The sequence below is a fragment of the Dermacentor albipictus genome, chromosome 4 (assembly GCF_038994185.2).
Source record: "Dermacentor albipictus isolate Rhodes 1998 colony chromosome 4, USDA_Dalb.pri_finalv2, whole genome shotgun sequence".
Lineage (NCBI taxonomy): Eukaryota > Metazoa > Arthropoda > Arachnida > Ixodida > Ixodidae > Dermacentor > Dermacentor albipictus.
Genome location: NC_091824.1, coordinates 69,535,413 through 69,549,176, shown reverse-complemented (window position 1 = coordinate 69,549,176; position 13,764 = coordinate 69,535,413). Strand labels below are relative to the sequence as shown.

The 13,764-nt window shown below is 51.5% G+C and overlaps 1 protein-coding gene across 11 annotated transcripts in view; it reads left to right on the top strand.

Annotated features, from left to right (window-relative positions):
- The window catches only part of LOC135902051 (poly(rC)-binding protein 3-like), a 458,527-nt gene that overhangs the window by 322,734 nt on the left and 122,029 nt on the right, over positions 1-13,764 (top strand). For 3 of the 11 annotated variants that reach the window (XM_065431948.1, XM_065431949.1, XM_065431950.1), the window contains one exon: positions 6,654-6,761. The exons of the other annotated variants lie outside the window; for them this stretch is intronic. The gene's annotated coding sequence lies outside the window, so the exon portion shown is untranslated. The remainder of the gene's footprint in view (positions 1-6,653; positions 6,762-13,764) is intronic. 11 annotated transcript variants of the gene reach the window in all.

Here is a 13,764-nt window from a genome sequence, read left to right as displayed (position 1 = left end):
AAATATTGTGTCGAAATTGAAAATTCGACATTCGTAAGTCGCGAATAACGTCGGAAACGTCCTAGTTTAGATAAATTACGGCTTGAAATGAACTTAATCTCTTATGGTACTGATGCTACAATCTGTCACCTGCTCTCACTCGTCACGTAACAGCAAGCACCAGCTTGCGTTACACGTGATTTCGCTTCCGAGGTTCCTACGGTTTGCTATCCATATGCCACATTCGCCAAACCTATTTTTGTTGGCGCATTTCATTCTTTTTTTTTTTGAAGTAAGCTCGACGTAGTGGTTGATTGATAATTATGCTTTGCCGCCGAACGCGAGTTCGGCAGTTTGTATCCCAGCTGGGGCGCGCCTGCATATCTGACAGAACCAAACTGTAGAACCGTTCGTTCGAGAATCTCGTGTCGCCAGTTATAATCTCGAGTTCGCTGCTGCATCTATCAAAGGTCGTTACGCAGTGCTGGAAAGTAATTCGCCGTAATTTTTCTTCGTGCGGCTTGAGAAGACCTTGTTACTTCGTACGGATGTGGAGTGTGGTTGAAAGCACTGACAGAGCTTACTGCCCTTGACAATGCACCATCTTATTTTTATTTTTATCTATCTATTTTAACCCCTTTCCTGATGTCAGTGTGGCGCTTCGACCAGATGAAACCGGGAAAACAAGACAATAAGAGTAGACAAATAAGGATATCGCAGACCACTGACCTCCAGTGTTCGTATACTAACTAGCGTCGTCTCAATAGCGTGTTTACTCTGCCGTTCGGCTGTCACTGTGCTCTGACAGAGCAGCCCCTTACTCTGCCGTCAACATCACGCAGCTCCGTATCGTGGTCATCTTCTCCTACCTAAAACGTCGTCTGTGCGGGAAGGAAACTTACTTTTTTACAGATGAAAACAAACATCGCCATGGTACAACACGCAGAATACTTTTTGAATAGATTTGGAAAACAGTCAAACGGGAAAGTAAAACGTCCTCACAGACGGGCTCTGACTGTCCGAAAGACGGTGCTCAGTGGACGTCAGTCATGACGGCGACGCGTTTTAGAAAGATTGCTTCGCAACGGCACGGGAATGAAAAGAGTTCAGCGATGCTCGCCCAAACATAAAGGCGAATCGAAAGGGCGAAATCGGGACAGTTCGTTGGAGAACAGTCCCGTTTCCACTTCCCATTGTTCACTCACTTCGACGCTTTTATTTGGCTCTCCGAACAGCTACAGTTTACCCGCTCTCCACTCTCTGTAGGCATTTCTTTCTGCTCCCCCGTTTGCCTCGAAGGGGGGTGGGCGGAGGAAGTAGGGGTAGGGAAGGGAACGGAAGGAGCAGGCAGGGCTCAAGAGAAGGCACTTCATATCACAGCGCTCGAGATTTAACGAGCTCCTCTAGTCTGCGGAGTCCTTCGCTCGTCGTCTGAAGTGCACCGGACTCTTTCTCTCCTTCTCTCTCTTTTTTTTGCTTGTTTTTCTTTTATTTTCGTGATCGGAACTCTGCCGCAGCGCTCGTGGAGCAAACCGCGCCCCGCTGCTCTTCTTCCAAAAATATCTCCTATAACAAGATGGGCGCCCGCTAGTAACGAAGCGATTTCATTATGCAAGCTGTCAAATGAAGCCCACGTCGGGCCATTTTGTTTTCTTTCCTTCTTTTTTTTTCCCACTTCATTTTGCCCCTGTGCGTCTCTTCGATGCGACCGTTCTTCCGTCAAGCTGAAAGGCGGAGCAGTGCCCGTCATCAGCGCCTCTCCCGGCCTCTCGCTAGTCTCCTCCGACTTTGCCACCACTTTTATACTTTATGTTATCGAGGAAAGAGCGAAAAGAAAGAAGGACTTGAAAAGAAAACCGAGCGAGTTTGTGGCAAAGCGTGTGTGAGCACGCTCGAAAAAGCAAGGTGGAAGGCACCGGCAGCAGCGCCGCTTCATTGGATTCGGCCTTCCTTGATGACACTTCGGCGCATATGCCCTAACGAGCACGGGAAGGAGGGAGGGGTGGCTTCAGCGTTACGTAGTATTATGCGTCGATGATAACCTGCTCATAAGTATAACCTTGAGGCGACGTAATCGGTGGCACTAGGTGCGCAATTGATATTAGCCAATCGTACCGTGTGTCGCCCCGGTGACACGTCCTCCGAATACGCGCTTTCTCGCTCGTTTTCACACGCTCTCTCCTCATCTCTCCCTTCCTGCACCATTTTTGTTTCTTTTAAGTTTTATTTCTCGCCTCCCGGCTCTTCGAGTGGTGCGCTTGGGCGCACAGTTTAGCGGCATCTGCGGCAGGCATTTAGAATCGTTTCGCGAATCTGTCGCGTGGGATCCCGCCGGCGCTCTTCGTTCAACCTTAGCCGCCGTCCCGGGCGTCCCAAACTTCTCGCCTTCGCCGGTTTCTCACTCGCTAGAGAGTTTTCCTTCGTTATTGCTCTCTCTCTCTCTCTCTCTCTCTCTCTCTCTCTCTGTCTCGACCTGTTTTCGTTTCTGTTTTCGTTTTCTTCGCACCTCCTCGCTCGCAGCGCGCCCAACTTGTGCTGGTGTTAATACGAGGGCGCTAACGAGAGCGCGCCAGTTGCCGTCCCGGTCGCGCCGCCCCCCCAGCCCCTTGCGTTCATTCGCTGCCGCCTTCTCGCACTTCTGCTGCTGCTTCGTCTTCCTTTCCTTCGAGACAGCTGGACGGGGGCACGCGGAGAAAACGTCGTTTACGGATCAAATGAGTCATTAGCGCTGTTGGGAAACCTCGAGACGAATTAGGAGGACCGTCCGAAACAGCGTCAAGTACACGAGCCGACGCCGCCCGCTGAACCGACGAAGAGCGAGGGCCCGGCGGCGGCCGAGAGCTTCGAGGAGGACGGAGAGAAAGAGCGAGGAAAACGAGAAAGAGAAAAAAAAGTAAGAGGGTCGCCAGTGATAAGACGGCAACAAAAAGTCGCGCGAAACACAGTGCATGCCCTGGAACCGATCAGCGGTGGCGATCTTAATTTGCGTGTTTAGGAAACGACTCCTCTGAGGGGCGCATTAGCGCGGGCGGCCTTTAATTACCGGCGTTGAAACAAGGGCGCGCGCGGGACGTTAGCCCGGCGGTGTAAGGAAGGAAAGCGCGCAGCACGGGGCGGGGGGGGGGGCGCTAAGGGGGAGGGGGGTGCGCTCGCTCGAGGCGACGCGACGAAGAAAAAAGAAAGCTACGAGCCGGAGAGGAGAAAAAGGTCGCGCTTCAATTGGTAATTCGTCTTCATTTCCCGGCCATAGCAGCGACGGCGGCGACGACGGCGGCGACCGGGGCGCGTATTGTATTCCCGATCCACGAAGGCGGCATGCATTATTAGGTTGAAGCTCGTTAGGCCATCAGGAGTCGCGTTTGTAAGGGTGAGCGCGCGCGCGCGCATTGGCCTCCCACTGTTCCCTCTCTCTCTCTCTCTCTCTTTCTCTCATCTTTGTTCCACTACTTTTCCGCCTGCAACACACGTGGCCCTTAGTGCCCTCCCTCCCCCTTTCTCCCCCATCGTCTTTTTCTCTCCCCCCAATGTTGTTGCCCTTCCGTCGGAAGAGCGAAGTCGTGCTCTTGGACGACCTCCGGGATTTAGCCTGCGAGCCGGATCGGGCCTTTCTTTGCTAGTGGTACCTATGTAATGCTACCTGGCCGGCACACCGCCCTTTCGGCTAATTGAGCTTCGGCGCTGTAAAGGGCGGAACGGGAACCGTGTGCTTGGTCGCTTCCCGCACCCGGCTGGCTTGCTGAGCACCGTTGAATGTTTGGAACCTTTGTTCGGGCGCATGATCGTTGCGTTGGAGGCAGACATGGTCGAAAGTAACTTCGATGACTTTCACCTCATCTGAACTTCGGGGCGCTGTCCGAACCACGAAATTACGTGGGTGTTTATGCCCAAGAGTAACAACAGATGTGTGGTGAATGCTCTGCTTAAGGGCGGATGCTTGATGATCGTGCTGTACGTAAGGTTTTATGAGCGCGCTCGAGTGGTCGAACATGTATTGGAGGCGTCTTGGTGGTTGCCAACATCGAGGCATATTTATCGTCAGTCAGCTAGTATAATAGGTGAGATGCAGTGATGGCCCTGGCCTGTATTTTTTGGAGGCTCGTTTGTCCGCGTGAACCTACCTGTGCTTAAATGGTGTCAGCATGAACCTGCCTGTGATGAAAAACGTTTTCTGTTGGGATTCATTAGTGAAACAAGCAGGCTCAACCTTTTGCCTCAATCACATCAAGTTGAAATCATTTCCCGCGTCGTCTGTTGGCATAAAGTTAAGTGTTCTTGCATTGCCTGCGCGCTACCTGGAACTGTGACGTCCTTATTTGAGGACGTCACAGCTCTGCGAAGACGTCTTCTGCTTCTCGGCGTCACTGGCCTGTAGAGAAAGTGTGTAGTGCATTTTACCAGGACATGTTGGAAGCGTGGGTCCAAGTGGCGCCCTAGCACAATACTTATTAGAGATGAGTTTACTAATCGTCGAGATAAAAGCAAATTAAATATTGCTAAGGGATATGAGAAAGCGAATTACACCCTTATCGCAACAAAGGCTTTCTGCTGCTTCCTCGGCCCGCGCGCACTACAAACATTCCACCGTCGGCTGCTTCCATATCGCGGAGCTAAGGGACCGCGTACGTTTACGCTGCACGACCACGCCTCCCTTTTATTTTCCCTCCCTCTCTCTCTCTTGTTGTTGCGCGAAGCATTTACAGGGGTGATTTCGGGCCCTCTGTCTCACGGGGACCTCCAAACAGTTAGCCGTGCTGCGCAGTTAGTGCGCTGTAGGCGGTACGCGAGTGTTGTACAAAGTGTTATGTTGTCTCTGCTGGCAGAGAATCTTCCTAGAAGGAGGGTGTGCGGCCGCCTGAGTTGTTTTGCAGTTCTCTTGCTTGCAGCAGCCGTGTAAAACTTTGCCGACACGATCGTCGCCGTTGTCTGTGCGCCGGCCTTTTCGCTATTACTGGTCGCGGTAACCAACCCAGAGCAGTGGCCCTTTCAGAGCTGCACTTGAGCGAGACCGTCTATTTAGCTTTGAGTGTGAGTGCGTATTTTTCATGGCCCGCTCGTGTGCGTTTGTGGGCCGTGTGTTGCGTCATCTTTCACCCAATTTTTTTCTCTGCAGTAGCATATCAAGTTTGACGCTGTTACTATCCTCCCCAGCTTCAGCTCAAGCCGCCTCAGACTAAATTCTAGGCATGTCTCGTTTCAAGCATATATGATTTTGTATGTTCTTGAGTGTTTCGAATAAATACCTTAAGATTTTTTTTTATTTAGTTTGCATTTCGGCATAAAAAATGTCGCTGTACGTAATTTTGAAACACTGCCTCCCACACAAAGCTCAGAGAAGAGGGGTCAGTTGGTAGCATGCGTTTCTTCCAATTTACTCAGCCTTCTAACATCTTTTCACGCTTTCGTAGCAGTGAAGCATTCGCGATGCTTGGGAACGGTCAACATAACCTTACATCGTTGTTGTGGTCCTCTCGGGCAGAACCGAGCAAGCGCTGTCCCGCCGTCCTATAACGCTTAACGTTAAGAAACGCCCGCTAACTCGTGGCCGAGAAACTGCCCAGCTATCACATTCGCTGTGCCCGTGATTCGCGGCGTGTTGCAACATGCCAGTTTTTATTGCTTTTTTTGCTGGACTCGGGCTGGCACCGCTTCTTTGGCGAACAGGCGCACTTGCTTTCACAGAGCAGGCTGCGCTGCCTGCAAACTCGCCTGCATGATAATTACCACTCTTTATGTCGTTTGTTTACTTTCTACGCTTCCTTCCAGCATTGCTGGGCCGTCAAGGCGTTTAAGACTGAGCAGCAATCGCGGTGAAATGCTGGGTGCTTTCGCAACGCCTTAGCGGGCAACACTTGCGGAATTTTGCTTGCCACCGCTGTGCACTCTCTCAGGAGCAACCTTGCTGCCCAGAGCGATTCATTATTCCCTTACGGTGGTTTTGCCCATGCTGCGCAGAACTCTGGCGAGCGTGTGTGTCGGGACCCGCATTATCCATTTTCTTCTTTCTCTTTTTCTTATAGGGAAAACGCCAAATTCAAGTATGCTGGTTTCAGTCTTTCGTTTTCGGCGCTGTATTTTGTACGTGCGTGCCTGCTTGTTTTCAAGTGTGTGTGTTTGCGTTGCGTATGCGTGTGCACATGCGCGTGTATGCGTTGGTTTGGTTTGGGTTGGTCGCAGGCGTATTGCAATACGTTGTCGCGTGCTCCTATACTGCTTTCGGAACTGCAGTTGGACGTTCGCGCTTGCTGGTCTAGTGGCAGTGCTTTGGTTTTTGTTATTTCCCATATTTGAGGGTGCGAACATACATCCGAACAACGTACGTGATGATTGACAGAACACAAGAGGTACATTATTCACTCATTCAGACATACATGCAACTTATACGCAGTGGTTGTACGGTAAGGGGTGGCGAAAAGGCAGCTGAATACCTGACAATGTGGCAAATTGAATTTGGTTTGCCGTGTTTGTTTACGAAAAATCTCGGAACCTGTCTGCTGTCTATTACTTTTCTTTTTCTTTTTGTGCGTGTTGCTCGTAATTTCCAAAGGTCCTGCGCATCGGCCTGTAGTGCGTGTCTCGTCACAATTATTCTACGTGGTGCAACGCACGCAAGACTGTCTCTGTTCTCCTGCTTAATATTCTGCCTCCCCTCTCCCTTCTCCCTCTCTCTCTCGCAGGGATGACCGCGTGAACCGTGAAGGCTGAACACTCTATCTCACTCTCTTTCTTCCCTCACCTCAACGCTGGTTCCCTCGTGCTACGTCACTTTCTACGCTGCCGCTGAGGTGAGTAATGCCACAGAAAGCACGCACTGTCACACGAAAGCTCGCCTTTTAAAATACAGGAAGAAGTAGTCGATGATTATGGACTGTTTGGTTACACTGTTTTCGCTTAAACGGTTGACATTGGCACCGGTTACTGTGACAGTGTTTCCTGCCCCCCCCCTTTTATTGTTTTTATTTCTGTTCTTGTTTTTTACTGTAGCGATCGAACTGCTGCGCCGATTATGTAATTTTGACGCAATGGGTCGTTTACGGTTGTTAGATATGGCGCCATTTCCTGAGGCTACTTCGAGTTCCCCAAACCGCTTCGAGTGGCAGCACAGCTAATTGAGGAATGCAGGTGCAGGAAAGCGCATTCCAGAGAAGCGGCCGAGCAAACAAGTATAAGGCAACAAGTTTACGTGCCAACAAGTTCGTGTGCCGCCGGGATTAGCAGGTGGGCATCCGACAATGAAGCAGGTGCACGAGCGCCCCCCCCCGCTCCTTCTCCAGCCTACAAGTGGATTGCCAGTCTGCGAGGCAAGGAAGCAGAGAGCCCCGCCAGGTGTGACCCCACGACACGGGCGCCTACCATTGGCTGCAAGTGGCGTCATCGGAGTGGACTCTCCCATTGGTCAAACATGACGTGACTTGCAGTGCTCGAAGGGTTTATAAGAAGCCTTCCAGAGAGACCTGAGGATTCTGGGACATGCCCTGATTCCCTGTTTCACCTCTCTCGAACTTCTTGCCGCGGGCCGCAGCGTCCGAGTTGCTGCCGGCCCGTAATGTCTGTACGTCTGTTACCTGACGCTCACCTCCTTGTACATAATGTAGAATAAATATCCTCCCAAGCTTGTGGGTTTTCATCCCGACGTCCCGTCCTTCAACCCCTACATCTGGTTGGCAGCGGTAGGATCGCCTCCGAATGCATCAGCTGGTGGCAGCGCTACGAATCAACCTTCGTCGAGAGAGATCGTAAAGAACCGGGAAGAGCGAAGAAGAGAGAGCCTTCGTCGAAAGAGGTCCGAAGAGACTGGGAGTATCGAAGAAGGAGCGAGCCTTCGACCCAGGGAGTCCGGAAGGAACCGGGAACAGCGGACAGATGAACCGGATGGCAGGGTGCTGCAACCGTAAGTGAGCGCGTGGTTTTTTTCCTTATGATTCGCCAGACTCAAAGGTTGTGTGTTCAATTTTGATAGTTCTGGGAATCGGGAGTTTGTTGCATTGTGTGTTTGCACAAATTAATTAAGGAAAACAGTTTTAACCACCTGTCGGGGCAGCTGCCATGGATCTTAGAAGGTTGACGAGGTTAGACTTGTTGTTGGTGTGCGACGATTTGGGAGTTGAGGCGGACGAACGGATGGAAACGCCAGCTATCATAAAGGCGATTAACGATAGTGGCAATGATGATAAAAGCATTGAGCTTGCTTGGGAAGTGATACAGGAGCCACGGGAGCGAGAGCGTCGTGTACGTTTGCGAGCGCGTCGTGAACTTAGGAGTGAGCTTAAGCGTGAAGAACGCGAGAATGAACGGAAGCAGGAGCTTCAAGAACTTACTCTTAGGTGTCAGCGTCACGAACGTGAGAATCAACGTAAGCTTGAGCAAGAGGAAAAGTATGAGAGAGAGAAGGCAGCACTGATCAAAGAGATACAATATTGTGATCAGTTATTGGCACAGAGACAACGGCTGTCTGATAATTCTGTAGGAAGTACAGAGCAAGTGTCTAGCGGATTTTCGCCAGAAGCCGACGAAAAGAGTAGTGCCTGTGAGATTGACTGCCGATTAATAAGTGAAGGGAAAAGGCTAGCTGCTAACGATGCCTTAGTGGCAATCGAGGCCGTTAAAGGCCGTAGGGAGAGCGACGAGGTGCTGTGCCAACAGATGACTGTGGAGACAGCTAGGCCAGCTGCGAACAAATTGGCACAGTTACCGAGCGTGTGCGTCGCTGGTAAGGTTAGCGAGGTTGCTAGCGAGGAAAAGGGTACTGTTGACGCGACAGACGCGAGCACCCATGTAGAGCCAGATGTGCGTGCAGAAGTGAAGTGCGAGCTGAGCGATGCAGTTGAGAGTAGTTCTCGGGGTGGCGAGCTCCGTAGCTCACGAGAGAACAACTGCATTGTTCAGGGATCGGTGCGGCTCTCCGCCAGTCTAGATGGCCTAGATAGGGATGATTCAGTTAATCATTCGGACTGTGCGCGTGAGACAGCGATCGATACCGACGGGCTGTGTGCCGATTCACAGCGTGCGCTGGGCAATGTAGTAGAGGGCAGTTCGCAAGAGTGCGAGTTGTCTTACTCGAGTAAAGCCTGCTGCATTGTGCCAGAGTCGGTTGAGCTGTCCGCCAGTCGAGGCAGAGAGAGAGTAGATTTAAATGTAAATCACTCAGACAATGCGGGTAAGAGGCCGATCCGGGCCGACGAAATGTGTACCGGCCAGCACGAGGCACGAGAAGGCGACATGAAGGCTAGTGCAAAGAGAAAGCGCCTTAAAAAGAAGCGCGGTAAAAACCGAAAGTCGGTAATTAATGTAGCGCCGCCAAAGATGGCGAGAAACCCAAAAGGGCAGGGCGCGAGGAAGAAGGTGCGGTCGTCTAGGACGATGTTGACGCATCCAAAATGGTCGAGCCACCGGTCAAAGGGGGACCGCGAAGAATGTTCTGCGCGGACGCGGACAAAGGGCACGGGGCAGTTAAGCTCCTCGTCGTTCCGTAGTTCTTTTTATAGCTCAGCGTGCAGTTCGAAGAAACGCAAGGTGGCAGGACGAGACCAGGTGGGGAGTAGCGACGTGGTCAATCGCGTTCGTGTTGAAAGCGGGGCGCGGGGACGCAAATTGGCAGTAGACCGTAACGTCTTGGGGGAGCTGATAGTTAGTCAGCCCTTTTGTTGTCTCTCGGCAGCCAGAGTAGCTTTCAAGCCGCGACGACCGCGAGGACGGCTCAGAGTATGAGTCAGACATAAGCGTTTGGAAAGGGAGGCGAAGAGCCCTTCCGTAGAAATGAAGTGTGTTGTTTTTATTTTTGGGCATCGGAAAATTTCGCGATTTGAGACTAGGTTTTCTTTCAATATGTGAAGGTATGAGCTTTGTTTGTGTTTTCGTTCGAGAAGCTCGAGATTTGAAAGATGCGTTTTAAGTAAACGTGTAGTCTCGCGAGATGCTCATTAATAGGTTTTTTTTGTGTGTTTGAGTAACCAAGGGTCAAGGTTATTGTTAAGAGGCCTATCGTAACGCGCGTGTGTGTTATTTAACCTTCTTTCTTTTTAAGTGTTTTTGAATTTTGTAAGGTTAAGCGCGTAGGTTTTTAGTAAGTGCATGATTTGCACGGAGAAGCGTTCTTAGTTCCATTAGCGCGTGTCCTGTGTGGACGGAAGGAAGCAGACTTTATGACTGGGTTGCTCGTTTGTGTTGAGGGCAGCCGTATTCTGACTTCTCTTATAAGTACGCGTGGAACGAGTTATTAAAAGACGCATCATTTTAAGAGTTCTGCGGAGTGTGTAAGTCCCGCAAGTTTAATTGTTCGTTTACGTCACGTGTCCTGTAGGACCTTCAGGGAAAAAACGTGAGTAAGCGTAAGTGAAAAGTTTGCCTACAACGCAAGTACGCGTTCTGTTTAGTGATCACAAGGCTAGTGCGCTTGTGATTACGTACTTGTGAGGTTGACCAGATTGTTCAGTGGCACCAATACGTGCGATAAGTACGCCACTGCGATAGATTGGAAACATGCTGTTCGTGTAGTCAGGCCACTTAGTTATGTTCGGCTGTTTTCATTTGTTGTTTGCATCGTCAACGACCCTTTTGTTTTGCAACAACAATAGTACTCTGGTTTTGTCGGCAATCGAGGAGAAATGGATAGCTGTTTGGAAGGGTGGTTGGAACTGTTGTCAAAATTGGGGGAAATAAAAGATAAGAGTTCATTTGGACTCAGTAATAGTCTGGCGAGTCAGGGGTGAAGAGCCTGCGCTTACGCGTGGTGCAGCGCTGTGTTGTTTGGTTTGTTTGACGTATGTTCTCCAGGGCCCAGGATCCCGAGGGTTGTCAAACGAGGCTCGACCCCAGTACCCTGCAGCTTCTGTCAGCGTTCCTCATGGCCAGCGAATTGAGTTCACCGGCCATTCAGAACAACCGGGGCGAGGACGAGCTGTTAGATATGGCGCCATTTCCTGAGGCTACTTCGAGTTCCCCAAACCGCTTCGAGTGGCAGCACAGCTAATTGAGGAATGCAGGTGCAGGAAAGCGCATTCCAGAGAAGCGGCCGAGCAAACAAGTATAAGGCAACAAGTTTACGTGCCAACAAGTTCGTGTGCCGCCGGGATTAGCAGGTGGGCATCCGACAATGAAGCAGGTGCACGAGCGCCCCCCCCCGCTCCTTCTCCAGCCTACAAGTGGATTGCCAGTCTGCGAGGCAAGGAAGCAGAGAGCCCCGCCAGATGTGACCCCACGACACGGGCGCCTACCATTGGCTGCAAGTGGCGTCATCGGAGTGGACTCTCCCATTGGTCAAACATGACGTGACTTGCAGTGCTCGAAGGGTTTATAAGAAGCCTTCCAGAGAGACCTGAGGATTCTGGGACATGCCCTGATTCCCTGTTTCACCTCTCTCGAACTTCTTGCCGCGGGCCGCAGCGTCCGAGTTGCTGCCGGCCCGTAATGTCTGTACGACGGTTACTTGACGCTCACTTCCCCTGTATATAATGTAGAATAAATTCCTCCCAAGTTTTGGGTTTTCATCCGCGAAGTCCGTCCTTCAACCCCTACACGGTCTATTCCGCTCACTTTTCGCGATCTCACCCACTGCAGAGAACCACGTCGATTTCGCATGTTGAATGTGCTCGTCTCCCATAGACGCAATCAACGCCGAGTCTTCTTGACTGCAAGACAACAACGAAGCCAAGTGTATGCGCACGGTCAGGAGGAGGAGGAGGAAAAACTTTAATCTGCTCCTGTACAAGGTGTTGCCACCTGCCTGGCTAGTTCCATGTTGGGGGTCACGCCAAGCTCAATCTGTTCGGTGGCGGAGCAAGGGCACGAGTGTTGCGCGCACGCGCAGTAGCTTCCTCTTTCAGTGACGGCGTGCAAATCTCGTCTAGACTATACGTGCACGTATTCTATCCGGTGTTGCCCTAGCTCGTATTCTATGCCCACACAGGCAATTGAAAGATCAATAACACCAAGCCAGACAAAATGACGGACGATGGTGCTAGTTTCTGTAGTATGACAGCCGCGTGCTCTCGCCTTCTTCGCGCTGGCGCAACGCTCTATGCAAACGACGATGCACGTCCTCCCGTATCGCTTATTCGGTCGCTAGTTTCATCTTCGCCGGACCCGCAGCGTCGTTGCGTCGTACGTGAAAAAGAGTGGAAGTTCCTTTTCAGTGCCACGAGGGTCCGCCGGTAGTTGTGCGCGTCACCCTCTCTCTTCGTCTAGGTGCGCGTAGTCACGGTTTTGGGGGCTCACGCGTGACCCGACCGAACCTTGGCCCACCACCAGTGGTGCGACGTTCGTGACGCGGCCCGTGACTAACCTCGCAGCTGCACTAAAAATTCGTGCGCGAAGCGCCGGGACGGTCACGTCGCTCGCGGTTATGCCGCGAACTCGCGCCACCCGCGCGGCAGCGATGCCACAGGAAGGGGGGGGGGGACGCCACGGTGGAGCGTCGTTACCATGACGACGGCCCTCGGTCAGCCTCGCTCCCGCGAGCGCGCTCTCTCGCTGGGTGGTATAGACGTCATAGTGCGTCATGTTGACGTTCGCGAGGTCGCAGGCTGTGCGTGTCTGTAGGTAGGCAGTAGTACTCGCTTACCATATCTCCTCGGAACCCACATTGTAGAAATTCAGAAACATGTTAGTTTCTAAAGCGAGCTCTTTGTGCCGTGGAACCTGAGCAACTTGAGATGCACTAACACGCGCGAGCAAGAAACACTGAGCTCCTGTTGTCTATAACTGTAACGCGGCTTCTACAATTGGACCCCACGTGCACTTTGTCTTTTGTTTGACCCGCGTGTTAACTTATTGTTGTAGAGACCGAAGTGAAATCCTATAGCTGAAGGGCGTGTCGTAAAGGCAGATCGCGACGGTGTTTTTCGATTCAGTGCGCGATCTATGACCTTTACGATCAAGGCTAGATGGATACGGCTACTCTTAATTTTACTTCACGGTAGGAGTGAAGGGGAAGAGGCTACCTTTTCTTCGACTTCCTTCGTCCTTTGGTGTTGGAAAAAGAAAACAAAAAACAAATTTTTCTGTGGCCTATGTCGCAAAAAGGAAACATTCGTTTCTTTTTTTTCCTCTGTTGATAACCGGTAGTGTTATTGTTTCTTTTTTTTTTCGGTGTTCGTGCTGTCAGTTTGCCTTCGCTAAATGGAGGTCAGAAATGTTTGCTTGGAAGAAAAACAACTGCGCCCCGCAGAATTAAGCCAACACACGCGCACGCACACACACACACACACACACACACAGACGCGCGCGCGCACACACACACACACGCAAACACACGCACACACACACACACACACACACGCACACACACACACACACACACACACACACACACACACGTGTGCTCCCTTGTGCACATGTACGCCTAAAAGCACCGGCTCTAAAAGCACGCCAACTTGCGCCGAAACGTTGCGTGCCTGTTAAAGAAAGAAAGCAAAACGTGGAAGACTGGCGCCAGAAATTCATAGAGCTGTGAAACCGCCCGAAAAGAAAGCTCAACGAACAATAAAGCATGCCGGCGGCCACGGCCATATACCGCGTTCGGCGGGGGAAAAAAAAAAAAGCGTAATTAGGCCGGGGAGCTTGCGCGCCCACTTCACCGCGCGTGCGGCGCTCTTCCTCGGAGCCGTATAGGTAAAAGATACGCGCTTGTTTCTTCGCTGGGCGTCTTGCACGGAGGAACAGGAAGGAGGAACGCGAAACGAAAAGAAAAAAATGATAATGCGTGCACAGGCGGAAACAAGTGTGGCAGGCAAGGCTTGCTCGCTGCAGACCCCCGCCCCGCGATCCGATTAGCGTGAACGTTATTACGCC